The sequence below is a fragment of the Castor canadensis genome, chromosome 6 (genome assembly GCF_047511655.1).
Source record: "Castor canadensis chromosome 6, mCasCan1.hap1v2, whole genome shotgun sequence".
NCBI lineage: Eukaryota > Metazoa > Chordata > Mammalia > Rodentia > Castoridae > Castor > Castor canadensis.
The window spans coordinates 19,202,076-19,216,661 of record NC_133391.1 but is presented as its reverse complement, the minus strand read 5'-3'; positions in this window follow the sequence as shown (position 1 = coordinate 19,216,661).

Genomic DNA, 14,586 nt, shown 5'->3' with positions numbered 1-14,586 from the left:
GTCTCACAAACTATTTTCCAGGGCTGGCCTTGAACCATGAACCTCCTGATCTCTGCCTCCCAAGTATTGAGGATTATAGGTGTGAGCCACTGGTGCCTGGTGGTCTTGGGCTTTTCTCTGATGGTGTCTTATTCAATCTTGTTCCTGGTCTTTTGGTTTTCCAGTTCTTCATGATTCAGTCTTGGTAAGGTGAATATGTCTAGGAACTTGTTCATTTCTTCTGGTTATCAAACCTTTGGGCAGATAATCCTAATAATCTTTAATGACCTTTCATGTCTCTGCAGGGCTGATGCCAGTGTCTCCCTTTTCACCTATGATTTCGTCTGGTCTCCCCTCTCTAAGTGTAGCTAAGGGTTTGTTTATCTTTCCAAGGAACTAGCACTTTGTTTCATTCATTTTTTTTCCTGTTCTGTTCTTTATTATTTCTTTCCTTCTACTAATTTCAGGTTTGGCTTGTTCTCTTTTCCCTTTCTCCTGGAGATGAAGCCATAGGTTGCTCACAGTGGTCTTCCTGCTTTTCAATGTGTGCATTAGTTGTTATAAGCTTCCCTCTTGGCATTGCTTCTGCTGAATCCCATAGGTTTTGATGTGCAGTGACCATTGCCATTGGCTTCAATACAATTTGTAATTTCCTGGTTGGTCTCTTTCTTGACCCATTGGCTGTTCACATGTGAGTTGCTTAATTTCCATGTGTTTGCATAATTCCCAAAGTTTTTCTGTCTTATCAATTGCCAGTTGTATTGAATTGTGGTCAGAAAAGACACTCGATATGATTTCAGTTTTTAAAATTTTGTTGAGATTTGTTTTGTGGCCTATCAAGTGACCTGTCCTGGAGAACATTTCATGCTAATGAGAAGAATGTGTATCAGCAGCTGTTGGCTGGATGTCCTGTGGGTGTCTCTGTTGATCTTCTGTCCATCAATCCTCAGCTATTAGTTGGGTGTGGTGACACATGGTTGTAATCCCAGCATTTTGGAGGTGGAGGCAGAGGATCATGAGTTGAAGCTGTGCTGGTCTACAGAGTGACTTCAAGGGCAGCCTGGGGTATAGAGTGAGACTCTGTCTCCAAAAAAATCTTAACTGGTGTTATATTGGATGGCATCTCTCCTTTATTTTTTATTTATATTTATTTAATTTTTTTGGTAAGACTGGGTTTTGAACTCAGGAATTGGCACTTTCAAAGCAGGTGCTCTACCACCTGAGCCACAGCTCCAGTCCATTTTGCTCTGGTTATTTTGGAGATGAGGGGTCTTGTGAGCTATTTTCCCAAGCTGGCCTTGAACCATGATCCTCCTGATCTCAGCCTCCCAAGTAGCTAGGATTACAGATGTGAGCAACTGGTGTGCAGCTGCACCTCTCCTGTTAGGTCCGTTAATATTTGCTTCATATATTTGGGTGTTTTGGTATCAGGTACATGTATTCATAATTGTTCATTCCTCCTGCTGAAGTGACCTTTGTCATCATGTAAAGGCCTCTTTGGTCTCTTTTTCTTGATTTTGATTTACTGTCTATTTCACCCGATATGGATGTGGTCACTCCTCCCTTCTTTGGATTCTGTTTGCATGACTATCTTATTCCATCTGTCATGTCCCTTAGCTGGGTCTTGTTATTATTTTTTTTAATTTATTTTTATTTCGGTGGTACTGTTTTTTTATCTCAGGGCTTCACACTTGCTAGGCAGTAGTTCTTGAGCCATACCCCATACCTTCTTGCACTTTTTTTTTTGACAGACAGGGTTTTGTATTTTTGCCCAGGGCTGACCTTGGACCATGATTCTCCTATCTATGGCCTCTGGCTGGGATTACCGGCATGTACTATTAAGCCTGGCTGGGTCTTAGTTTTTTTAATCCATCTGGTCATTCAATGCCTTTAAATGAAGCACTCTTGGTGGCTAGGCTGGGTATCTTGAGATTTAAAGCCACAAGGACCTGCACAGGTGCATCAGGGCCCATGATGCAGCTGGCAGAGATGGAGGCCAAAACACAGAGGCCAGTCCCTCTGAGGCACAGGTCCTGTCTCTGCTCCATCTGTGAACCCCAACCTGGTGATGGCTGTGTTGAAGTTGGAGGGACAGGGTGTAGAGACAGTTCCCTGGCCACCAAGGCTAAACATAAGCTGGATCACATCTGAGTCACAGGGGCAGTGGATAGGTGTGCCCCAGGCCCACTCCCAGGCCAGAACTGATGTGATGAACTGGAGTTCCTCTGTGCTATGCAGATCTCTGCCCTCAGCTGGGTGGGGCTGGAGGCTCCATCTGAACTCTGCCCTTCAGTTTACTCAGGGTGCTTGGTCTCAGGGAAGCAGGTCTGGCACTGGGCTCCAAGACAAGCTCTGGACCCCTTTCCCCACCTGCTCCCAGCGGGTGAAGTTTGACTCTCCCCTCTGTCACCTGAGGATGGAGGAGTGGTGGTGAGGCAGTCAGCCGCTTAGCCTGCATGCAATTCCAGTGGCTCAATGTGCAGGTAGTGGCCTTGGGGGAGGGGGATGGGAACTTTGTAAGCTGGGTTTCAAGTCTAAGGCCTGGATTTAGCTCTCCCTCCCCTGGGCAGGAGGTGTCTCTCTCTGTAGTGGGTGACTTGGAGTTGGGAGACAGGTGGCAAGGACGACTGTCCTTCCTGTCCTCCTTACTCAGTTTCTTTAATTTGTTATGCTAACAGCAGGCTCTGTGGTCTCACCTGACTCCTCAGCACATGTGCAGTAGCTGGTGTGTAAATCGCTGTTCAGCTTATGTCTGTGGGACACAGTCATTCAAGGGTCTCATCAGCCGCCATCTTGTTCCTGAAGTCAAACTTTCTGCTTGGTTATTTTTAGATAGGGTCTTACTTTTGCCCTGATCAGCCTGGGACTTTGATCCTCCTATACTTATGCCTCTTGGGTAACTGGGATTACAGTTGCAAACTACCACACTCAGCTTGTTTGTTGCGATGGGGATCTCAATAACTTTTTACCTGGGCTGGTCTTGAACCAAGATCCTCCCCATCTCCGTGACCTCAATAGCTGGGATTACAGGCTTGAGTCGCCATGCCTGGCTTCAAAAATCCTTTACTCTTAACTCTAGGGTTCATTTCTTTGAGATTTTTTTCCCATTTTTTGACATAAAATGAAGGACAAACTGCAGAGAATGCAAAGGGTGTCAGACATATCAGTGTGGAGCTCTGAGTAAAGTTAATGGTGACAGGAGAGCTTCTAGTGGTGGTGAAATGTATGAGAAGGAATTCTAAACGCTTTAGTCCTGGTTGATAGACAGTGTGAGTGCCCAATATGACACAGGAAGAGATTTGGTGAACAAAAATGAAAAGTTTACCCAGGCACCAGTGACTCACACCTGTAATCCTAGCTACTTGGGAGGCTGAGATCAGGAGGATTTTGGTTCGAGGCCAGCCTGGGAAAACTGTTCATGAGACCCCATCTCCAAAATAACCAGAGAAAAATGGACTGGAGGTGGGGCTCAAGCAGTAGAGTGCCTGCTTTGCAAGTGTGAGGCCCTGAGTCCAAACCCCAGTCCCACCAAAAAAACCCCAAACAAAAAACAAACAAAAAAATGAAAAATTGTGTCTATTTATACAAATCAAAGTTCAGCAAAAAGTGGCTTCACCTTAAACTTGCCAGACAAGTGAGGAGAAACTCAAGTGTGCTTAAGTATAGCTGACTTTTAAATTTTTCTTCTGGAAATTAAAAAAAAAGGATTTGAGAGCAGGAGAGACACATTCAGAAAACACTCATACTTCATCCAATGAGAGTTCTCAATTAGAGTCAAATTTCTCTCTCCAAATATTTTTACTTTTAAATAAAAACGGTAATCAGCATTTTTAGACACCAAGTAAATAATGCAATATGTAGACAAATTTGTATGAATGTTTGACACATCATTTATAAGAAATAGCATTGGGAAATAATTTAGCTATCCCATAGGAGTGGTAAATGAGTTATGAGAGACTCAACCTTGTGGCCAGGTTAAGAATTGATGAAATTATTTTAAAAACCCAATAATATCACTGGAAATCCACCAGGAGCAGGAACAGTGACTGGGTGTGCTGGTTGTGTTTCTTCGTGCAGCTTCTAAAATCTTTATGATATGTGAAAAAAATCCAATTTGAAGTAATAGACTAGAAAGATTTATCTTGATACCAAAGAAAGAAATGCTACTGAAAACATTACTTATAAAATCTAAGGGAAACCAGAAAGTTTAGTTTCTTTTCAAGTTATTTCAGCATTTGCCCTTGGAGCTCTCTACTCCCCTGACCCCCGGCTTGTTCAGCATTTGGAGATTTTAGGTCAGTCGACAACTGACAGTTCTTCTTCTGTAGTGATCCCATTTTTCTCTAATCATTCCTTTTTGAAAAGTTACCGAGAAATATACAAGCAAACAACCCTGCAGGTGATAGACACTGAATAATGACAAATTTTTATTTATTCACCTACACTTGTGTCTTGGTTGCTGTTGTTTTTGTAAGAGAACTAGCAAAAGCTCCAGTGGGCAAGTTCAAGTTCAAAGATGATTTCCTCCTGTTCACACAATTCTCTCCTCAGTGATGTTAAAACATGGAGCCTTCCTCCAGGACATCATCTCTAGAACATTTAGCCATGGTGAATGTCACCAATGCCCCCAAATGGCACATCTACCCTCCAGTGGCTCCATCCATAAAAGTTGGGGTGACATCTCACATCCCAGGTGTGGAAAAGGAAGGCTCATTTTACGGAGATATGAAGAGCCCCAAACTCGAAACTCACTTCTTAAATTCTGCAAATAGTTGAAAGTCAGGACAGCTTAAAGCCATTCTTTGTCCTTACTTCTGTGCTATTGAACACTTTGCTTTTTCTTCTGAGGACACAAGGTCACCCTCAGCCTCAAGTGCTGACCTTCTGGGTGTGCACCAAAGGAGTGTTGGGAGGACTCGGTGAACTCAGAATACACTGAGCACGCCTCTAACTGTAGGGTCTGGTCTATGCTTTGCCCCACTGCAGGGGACCAGGAGGCAAAGTTGCCTTTATGAAACACAAGTGGACTGGGCCATGGCCTAGGCGAGCCTGAGCACTGCCAGATTAAGATGCAGCAGGTGCCATGTGTCCTAGCTGACTTATTCTGGCAGGGCCAGTGTCACCTGAGGTAGAAAGGCCAATTAGTGTCGAGTCACTTGCAGGCTCAAGGCACATGCTCAATCATCACTGTCCCCTGTTCCATCTATAAAATAATCACCCAATGAAACTATCAGGGAACATGACCAAGTCACCTTTCAGACCCCAAAGAAGTGGCAGCTTCCACTTCCTGTTTCATAGGAACCTGGTGCCATTTGTACTGGTGAAATCAAATGCCGATTAGAGAATGAGACCATGGGTACAGGCCAGTGACAGAAGACATTGCTTTTTAAGTCTCTGTTGCTTTTGGAAGAAAACTAAATAAACTTAACCCAAATTCCAGATGCACTTCCCAAAAGAGAAGTAGCAGGATGTCTGTAGGGAGTGGATGATGAAGGCGAGGAAATGAGCCAAGAGGAAAAGTCAATAGTGCCAGCATTCTGGCAAGAAACCCCCCGAGAACTTCCTAAAGACAGGAATGTCCCCCAAGAAACAGCACGGCGATGTTAAACGTCCAGCTCTAAGTCACTTGCTGAGTGTGGTCTAGTGACACAGATGCTCTTGGCTGCCCTAAGGCAAGTGTGCTGGACACGCCCACCTTGTGTAGGATGGACTACAGGGTGAGGACAACTCTGGTATTGTCACCCCCAGGCTCACGTACAGAAGGGACAGGACATCAAGGGCAAAAGGTCAGGCAAGCAGACAACAGGGGTGTGGTGCGGCTCAGTGCAGGACACTTGCCTGGCACCCAAGTCCCCAGGTGTGACCCCCAGTGCCCAAGGACAGAAAGGATAGACATGGAGACTTCAGGAGGTCAGTGGTGAGAAGGGAAACAACTCTTTCCCAGACCTGCAGGGAAAGATGCCGGGCTTCCCGTTGTGGGGGAATGAGACAGGTCACAAGCCATTTTTAAAGACATTTTTGTTAGCATAGATTAGTTGTGCAGGTCATAGATTGTGGCATTTTTACTTTAATCAGATTCGCCCTTCTATTACTGTCCCTTAACCTGCCAAAGGACAGGGTCCTGCACACTGGGGTCCTGGGTACATTTAGGGAGTTCAGACTTACATAAGAATGTGGTCCTAACGACAGAAGGGAGGCTGAGTAGAAATCCAGGAGAAGCCATGCCTTGCAGAGCTGACTCAGGTTTCCAATTACCGGTGAGTGGAGGAGAGTGAGTGAGACCCTGTACTACAAGGTGACAGTTTTCATTCTGGCAAAGCTGAGGGCACAAGGTTAAAAGAGCAAATGGGGCTCAGCCCCTTTCTTAAAAGTCTTCATATGATCAGAACATCTCCCCAGACCTGAGGATTCTGCAGCAGAGTGACGGTAATCATCGGACGCCTTTTCCTTACATCTCCCAGTCTTCCCTATGTAGGGGACCCTCTGATTCCCAGACAGCTCCTCACACATGGCGACTGTCCTGTAGCATGTTTTCATAAGGAGATTACACAATATGCAATTTATGAATAACGAATATGAGTGACCTTGCACGGACACTGCTTTAAAACTGAGTTCTGGGGGGACAGCTGGCATAAAAATCACAGATCCCTTGAGGATTTTGTTTTGCTCGTTCTAATAGCTCACCTAATAGGTGAGAACTGTAACAGACCCATGCTGATAGCAAAGACAGACATTTAGATATAACTGAGCACTATTTGATTAGTGATGTTTGGATTTTTAACTACACCTGTGCAGCTGGCAATGCTCTGGTTCATACTTTTCCTCACTGAAGGGCTTTGTTGTACAGAATGTGTTATGAAAAGCAACTTTGCAAAAATTGGGGTTTCTTAGAAGAATAGCTACATGCCACAGAAGCGCAAGTTCTGCGTCCAGCTCCTCCATCCATGCACAACACACGGCAGAGGAGGCTCGGGATTTATTCCTTCCCTTCTCCACGTCATGGGAGGGATCCTCACGTGGTCCCAGAACACGAAGCTCCTGAGTCGCCCACTGACTTTCCTGCCCCTTTCCTTTGTTCTTCTGTTATTAAATCCGCCATTGTAGTGACCATTTCTCCAAACTGCCCAGTGGGTTCCACGCCCTGATCAGCATTCTTCTTTTTTACCCACTGACTTGCGACATTTTATCCATCTGTTCAACATCAGCTTCTGGATGCCTCCCTGCGATTCCTCATGTCCAGACAGCCCCAGGGTTCTGCACACTGAGCTCCTTGTGGCATTTCTGTGATTCCCACAAACCCATGACTTCCGCAGAGCCATGACCCAGCCTTGCTTGTGGAATCCATGCTCAAACCATCCAGCCTGTTTTGTTGTGATTCTTTGCAACCTCAAGTTTCAATGACTGGCTGGCAGAGTGGCTCAAGGGGTAGAGTGCCTGCCTTGCAAGTGCAAGGCCCCGAGTTCAAATCCTAGGGCCACAAAGAAAAACATTCATTGGCTCTATCAAGTGAGCTTGGGAACATCTTTGATTTTCCTAGTTTGTGGCAGGCATTCCCAATGAGTTTAAAAGGGCAAGATGAAGTTGAAAGATGGTCTGTAGTTACATGACAATTTACATACACTGGTGGGCCTAAGACAGAAAATTCTTTGACAGGACTTCCTAGAGAGGGAGTTCTCTGTCCTCTCCCCTGAACACGGGCGCTGTGGCTGCTGGCTGACAGAACATGGCAAAGTGCCACGGTTGGCCTCAGATCCCAAGGACTTAGCAGCTCCCACTGCCTGTCTCTAGGACACTCGCCCCTGGAACCTAGGTGCCCTACAGGAGAACAATGTGGACACAACCTGCTTTCAGAACTGCCTGCCATGGGGATGGGCTGTCTTGGGAGTGGGTGTCCCATACCCCCCAACCTACCCACAATCCCTTGTGTTTCCATTGTGGCAGGAAGTGTAAAACATGAAGGCGGAAAGCACTTCCTGTGAGCTGGGCTCAGAGTGGCTCTGCTTCTGTCTCAATATGAACTCAGTATATCAACATATCGGATCACCAATCAAAATACAATATGAGAACGTTTCATGAAGCTCTCCTGCCTCTGATTTTCAGATACACAATCCTTTATCATCAACCCTGTCACCCTGCTGTATAATGGACCATGAGCTTTCACATCTTATCCAGCTGAAACTTTACCCTTGACTAAGTCTCCCTCAACGTCATTCCTGTCACCTTCTGTACTTGGACGTGACAGAAAGTGTGAACGGCAGTAACCATGCACCCTGAAATAACTCTTGTTCTGATTCTCAGCTGAAAAATTGGGTTCTCTTTCAAAGCTCTTTGGAAGTTACCTAAAAACACCTTCTCTTTACAACAGTGTGAACCCTTTCATAACTTTTTCCACTATTTCCTGTCAAAATTCCAGTCGGCACATGCATGGTACGTGTGGTGTGTGGAGGGTGAGAATGTCCACCTGTTTGGGGGTTTAAGTGGTAGTGAGGCTGCAATTTCTTCTTCGTTTCAGTTCATCCACCTGTATGTGAAATTGTTTCTCTAATGTGAACATTATCTCACAGTGATCACTCAAATGTTAAGGAAAACCTCATCACAATTCCTGTAAGGTGCTTATTTACACACAGGGCCGCAGGTGACATGTAGGGGACAGTGACAAAGTGGCAAATTCCTGGTGCTGTCCAGGCCCACGATGCCCCAAACCCAACCTGACAACTGTCACTCTGGAGACTCAGGGAAGAAGCTCTCCGAGCATGACCTCACCATCACTGAGTCATCTGGCCTGGGCATCAACATGGGGTGGCCCACGTCGATGTGATGGTGGCCAGAAAAGGTGAGTCCATGCCCTTCAGAGACAGGGTCCTGGCAGGAGACACTTGTGGCTGTGGTGAGAATGGTGTGATTTGCAGGGACCCACCACAGATCCCAGGGCCATGCACTGACTTCTGTCTTACAAGAGCAAAAGTTTTCCCCCAAGCTCACGCTGCACTGAAGTGAGCAACTGTTAGGTGTCCTGGTCCCCAAGGGAGGCCATGAGTGTTTAGAGGAGTGATGATCAAGGAGTCAGATGCACAGATGAGCGCTTCCTGAGACAGTGCCATCTTTGGGCACAAGGACCAGCTTTGAACAGCACCATGTTTGGACTGAGGATCTCAGGTCTGTGTCCCTCAGAGGGATGTCACCGGGAACACTGAGCCTGGCTGCCATGAACTCCATGTGTTTCTGGGTCATCTTTGAGGGAAAGTGGCTGTTATGGGGAGGTGGCAAGTTGGCCACAGTCCCCACAGCCCTTGGGTTGTGCATCTAAACTCCCAAACTGAACACGGAATCACCACAGATGGAAGAAATGACACACCAAGAGGCTTCACATTCATTATCATCCAGGTCCCCTTCCAGTGACTTCAAAGCGTCAAGACTGCTTGATTTCCATAGCAATGATGAAAGGGACAGGTGCCTGCAGACTCAGCCAACAGGTGACACACAGCTAAGACTTAATGGCAAGAGTTGGCATCTGTGTGGCTGACAGCCTTCTGAAAATGTGGAGGTCAACCCAAGGGTCCAGAGAGTGAGAAATGATGTCACCTGTGACAAGTGGAGGTGTTCACTCTGTACCACTCATGGCCTGACAGGAATCATTTTAAACCAAACCAAAAACATCCAAAGGAGACTCTGAGCACATTAAAGAGCAAGTTCCAGTTCTGTCCCCAGCACCCACGCCCCTGGCGGACCCTTGTGGTTTCCCTCCTGATGAGATGGCCGATACCTGTCATTTGTCCTGTGTCAGCCTCATTTCTACCTCATTTACCATAAAGCGTTTAGGGCTCATCTGTGTTGTGGTGTGTCTCAGAATTTCCTTTCCATAGCTGGATGGTCCCTTGTACCTGAATTTAACACCCTGGTCATCTGTGGACGGGCACTTGGCATGATTTTGAAAAAGTTTTTTTTTTTTTTAGCACTTGATGTTTGGATATAATAAACCCAAAACTCAATGTGCTTCAATTAGTGGTCATCTCTGATAGAAGCCCTGCTTCTTTATTTTTCTGAAGCAGATATTGGGGAAAATTTTTCACTTGTCTTCTCTTTCTCACCCGAGACAGTGTGCGGCCCATCTTCCTGGGAGTGCTACAAACACACGAGTCAATCTAAGTGAAATAGGACTTCAAGGTCCAGGCAGGACATCCCAGAATCTCAGCAATCAGCTCTTCTGACCACACAAGGTCCTGGGCTCGTTCCATTCTTTTTCAACTTGTAGACTGTCGATGGTCAGAGCGTAAGAAAGTGCAGAACAAAGATAGTGGTTCGACAACAGCTCTGAACAGTTTAACAAGTCATTTCCCTTCCATCAGCATTGCCCATCCTGGCTTTTGAACATGGTGTGGCTAGCTGAAAGGTGAGACCATTTTGGCTGACTTTGAGGAAGTGTAGGCGACTTTATTAAAACCCCACCAGTCACCCCACAGATGGCTCCCATTGTTACGAAGCTTAGCAAACCCCTCATCCAAGAGATGGATGGCAAGTGAGGCTGAGACCCCCTAACCCATACCCCTGTCTGACCCCACGCTTCCGAGAATGTGAGAGGCTGTCCACCCAGCAGTCGTGCAGGGAGTAGAGGCTGGGTCACCCTAGGACCTTGACCTCAACCAGACTGTGTGGTTTGCTGACCACTGGCCTTCCCCTCAACTGCTTAGGAAACAACCATGCTACCTAGTCCAGGGATCCAAGCCCCTCCATAGAAACAGTCACGGTCAAGGCCCAAGAACTGTTTTTTCTAAAGAAAATGTCTTCTTGTTTCCTGGGTGGTGAAGGCTGTTGGTGACATGACTGTTGGTGAAGTGACTGTTGGTGACAAGGCTGTTGGGGACCTGGCAGGTGTCCTGTGCTCTCTAGACGTGGGTCTTACCATCCTGCATCCTGCACAGAGAATAAAATGCAATGCAGTGAGGTGGCGGTGCTTGGCCTGGTGCAGTTCAGGGAGTGTGTGGGAGTCATGGGGGTCTGAAGTCAAGTTGTGCAGGTCTTTGCAGTCACATTAATCTTAAATGAAGACCTGGAATTTCCATCATTTGCACCTGGGGATACAGGACAGTCATGTGGGAGCCAGTCACTCATTTCAGTCCTGCTCATTGGACTGTAACACCGACACTGCTTATTTACTTTATTTATTTATTTTTGGCAGTTCTGGGATTTGAACTCAGGACCTTACACTTGCTAGGCAGGCACTCTACACTTGAGCCACTCCTCCAGCCTTTTTTTCTGCAATGGTTTTTTTTAAGACGTGGTATCACGAACTATTTGCCTGGGCTGGCCTTGAACTGCAATCCTCCTGATTCCTGCCTCCTGAGTAGCTGGGATCACAGGCATGAGCACTGGTACCTGCCAGTTATTTTGCATTAATTTTCATTTTTCTTAGTTATTTTCATCTTAATGGAGGTTTAATGACACTCATGGCTTTTGGCTCCCAGGCAGCTTAGCATTTCACGAGCTGAATTTCACGAGCACAGCTCATGCTGGTCTTGAATCTTGGGTGACCATTTTCTGGCCCATTTCTAAATACTCGATCACATCTTCTGTGTCCTTCATGGTGGGACCTGAGTGGCACCTAGTGAGCTTTCTCTTCAGCTGTCTGAGACGCACCCAGACTCAGGATGAGTCCTGGCCTGGGCCTCCCCACCAAGCCTCCTCTGTGAACCCAGGCCTGGAGGTCGGGGAGGCGTTCATGGCCTCGCCTGCTGGTCTCCTCTCTTCCCTCACCACCGAGCCGGACACCCCTAGGAGGAGCTAGGCCGACAGGAACAGAGGAGGAAACACAAACTTCGAAGGAAGACAGTGATGAAATTTCACCCAGTGAAGAAGTTTGGAAGTTGATCAGAACTCCGGGGAAAGACATCATTAGTGCAGAGACAGGGGACATGTCACAAAGCACAGACAGAATGCATGGACACTCAGACTGCAGAAAACACAGTCGTTGCACTTTCAAAATGCCTTTAACGAGGTTTCACAGAACAGAATGTTAAGGATAGGGCTGGGCGTGATGGTTCACACCTGTAATTCCTGCTAGGAGGGAGGCAGACGTAGGAGGATTGTGGTCTGAGGATGACCTCAGGAAAAAGTGAGACCCGATATGAAAAATAAACAAAAGCAAAAAGGGCTGGCTCAAGTGGTAGAGAGCCTGCCTAGCAAGGACAAGTCCCTGAGTTCAAACCCCAGTACCACCAAAAAAAGAATATTAAATATTCTGTGAAATGCTGATGCCTCATTCATAAAAAGTGGGGCCAGGAGAGATTATTATGGGAAGTTCTTGTTAGGGTCCCATGGAGGGTTGGGAGACACCCTGTATTTGGAGGCCGGGAGGGAGAGATGGGACAAGGCAACTCAGCTCCTCTGCCCTAGGGACCTCAGTGTCCCCCCACTACTCTCGGAGTCCCTGGCAGGCATCCAGCAGCACTGGACATGCCCGAGCCAGCCAGCGTCTCTGCTTGTGGCTTCTGCAGTGTCTGGTGGCATTGTACATACCTATAGTCCAGGACTCACGGAGTTCAACTCCACAAGGACTGAGTCGGGAAAGCCCTGAAGCTGGGACGGGCTGAGCTGCACGTTTCTATCGGAAAGTTGATCAGCAGAGACCCAGAGGCCGAACCCTGATGGCTTTGTCGTGTAATTGGCCTTCTGATACATCAGCGATTATAAAAGTGATGCTGAATCTATTCCACAGCATGGAGCAGCCTCAATATTCCCAGAAGAGCCAAGTCTTTTTATTATTATTATTACCGGGGGGACTGGATTTGATACTGACCACAGGGACCTTAGGTTAAAAGGCCACCTGTCCTCAGCTTTCTGGGGACGAGTTTAGACACCATCACTTACAAAACCAGAAAGCCGCCTTTTGGGGATCTTCCTCGGATATGCAGATGCTGATGTCATCAGGAAAAGATGGGGCAACACCGAAGTGACTGGTTCAGTGACTCAGGGTCATTTGCCATAAATGACCATAAATGGCAGAGGCCATTGTCATTTATAAGCTCACAGCTAGGGGACAGTGCTCATTGCTGCTCACAGGATTTAAACCCATCGCAGAGTCGCTTTGTGAGTATCCCAAGTCACCCGGTTCAGTGGCTCACTATTTATCCAAGAACAAGGGCAGAGTCCAAGGATCTGAGGCAAAAGTAAAGATGGGAAGTCTCCTTGTTTCACTGTCAGAACGTTTATCATTCAACAGGAAGACAAACCCCATGGTCCCCAAAGCAACATAAAATTAGTTACTCTAGGACACATAAGAACAATTCACATTCTGATGGCTTTTAAAGACAGTTCTGCTTGGGAGGCAGACATTGGGAGGATCATCATTCGAGACCAGTCTGGGCAAAAAGTTAGTGAGACCCCATCTCAAAAAACAAGCCAGGCATGGTGATCATTCCTGTCATCTCAGCTATGCAAGAGGCAGGTAGGAGGATCAATGTCTGAGGCTGGCCCTAGACAAGAAGTGAGATCCCATCTAAAAAAGAACTGAAGCAAAAAGGGCCAGGAGTGGCTCAAGTGGTAGAATTCAAACCCCAGGACCACCAGAAAAATAAGTAAAAAAAAAAAGGCATTTCTGAAAATTGTCAGTTTTTCTGTAGAGAAAGCAAATTTGCAACACTGTCACTTACTTTTGAAGATGGAGTTGACTGTAATTTAGATTTCCTTTTCTTCCTGGTCCCTGGAAAGAAAGAAAGAGAGAGAGAGAGAGAGAGAGAGAGAAGGAAGGAGAGGCATTTAGTCCACAGTCCTGACTGACTTTTCACATTAAAACAGATTCTACAATAAGCTAACAACGGAAGGGGGTTCTTTCATTTGAAGAAGAAATCTATCATTTAAGATCAGTACCAAGACTTGAACCAAGCAGCTTAAAAACTACCTCTGTGAAAATATCATTATTCTGTCGGTTCTCAGAAATCATTTAGAAAGGAAGCAGATTTCAACACACAATTACCCAAAATACCCATCAGGAAGCTATGTGTTTTTCACACAGAAGTTTGTAGAATAACTTGACCTGCCTATAAAAACTCATCAGATGTTTTTATATTTATATCTGCCATAATGACACATTAGCTGGGGGAGGGAGGAGAGGAATTGGGCTAACTCGGCATGAATAAATATGTGAACAAAAGGCTGCTGCCTAGCCTGCCATTGCAGTCCAGTCCACAGTGGTGGGTGAGGTGCTGCCCAGCTGTCTTACACAGTAGGTAGTGATCATAGGGGATTGGGTTCAGTCCCCAAAGATGCTCGTTTCATATATAAAACAGTGTAATATTTGCCGGTAACTGACACACATCTTCCTGTGTACTTTGAATCACATTTAGATTGCTCACAAAATACATAGCAGGATATCAATGCTGTGTGAATAACTTTGCTGAATTGTTCAGGGAATATTGACAAGAAACACAAGTCTGCGCTTGCTCAATGCAGATGCAGTTTTCTGAATACTTCAGTCTATGGTGGTTGAATTCACGGACGTAGGACCTGCACATAAAGCGACTGCACGTCGTTTTGTGAGAATGTGACAAAATGTTTACACAAGAAACCTTGACTCCATCTGAACAGGTGCAGGGCTGCTGTTCCAAGTACAGC